A 935-nucleotide genomic window follows, 5' to 3' on the forward strand; every position below is an offset into this window, starting at 1 on the left:
TTGTCAGCATAGGAGGAATCAGTGAACTTTCATTTAACAGAACTAAGCAAGGGTGCCTGTGACTCAGTTTCCCCACTTGCTGAAAATGGCCCAGAAGCGTGTGCCCTGTCCTTTGGTTTCCTCGAAGCTTCATCTGCCTCTCAGGAACAGAAGGTTGGTTTTAAGGGCTCTCTCAATTCCTATGGTGTAAGGATTTGGGAATATGAATCTTCCCTGTTCCCTGGCCATTTACAGGGATCCTGTGCGGGTCCAAGGAAGTTAATGGGAGAAGACTGTTTAAATGGAAGGTGCCAAGGAGTTGTGAGGAAGATTACTTTGTTGTTTTGTTTTGTTTTAATTCAACTAGAGTTTGCAGAGCACCTACTAAGCGCGTGCCAGTGTTAGCCAGGAACAGTGTGATACAAAGTTGTAATTACCAGCTTCCCTGGATTTCCGTTGAGCGCTGCCTTCCCAGCCAGTCTGGGAGTGGCTGCCCACTCCTGCCTCCTTCGCTGTTAACTCCCGCCAGGACCTGCGCATCAGATGCTTTAGGCGATGCTGGTCCGTGGCCCCGAATTCATCGCCCAGCGGTGTCCACGGAAGAGCCCACAGAAGTTGGCCGAGCGGGGCTTCGGCCCGGGCGCCCCCTGGTGGCCGCGCCCGGAAGCTACGGCCGGCGGGGAGCCGGCCAGGGGAAGGGGGAGCGATGGGGGAGGAGGAGGCACGGGCAGGGGAGGAGAGGAAAAAGTTGCACTGGGAAGTTTGGAAAGTGGGGAAGTGGCTGCTGCGGGCTTCGCCTCCCTCCGCGCGTGTGTGAGGGAGCGAGCGAGGGAGCGAGAGAGGAGCGAGCGAGCGCCTGCCATGCCCATCAGACCCCGCCTCGCCGCGCCCGGGCGCGGAGCTCGCCCCGACTCCCTGCGGCCCGGCCCGGCCCGGCGCGGCCCGGCGCGGCCCGG

Source organism: Mirounga leonina, unplaced genomic scaffold, assembly GCF_011800145.1.
Source record: "Mirounga leonina isolate KUSES-001 unplaced genomic scaffold, KU_Mleo_1.0 Mir_173, whole genome shotgun sequence".
Classification (NCBI taxonomy): domain Eukaryota; kingdom Metazoa; phylum Chordata; class Mammalia; order Carnivora; family Phocidae; genus Mirounga; species Mirounga leonina.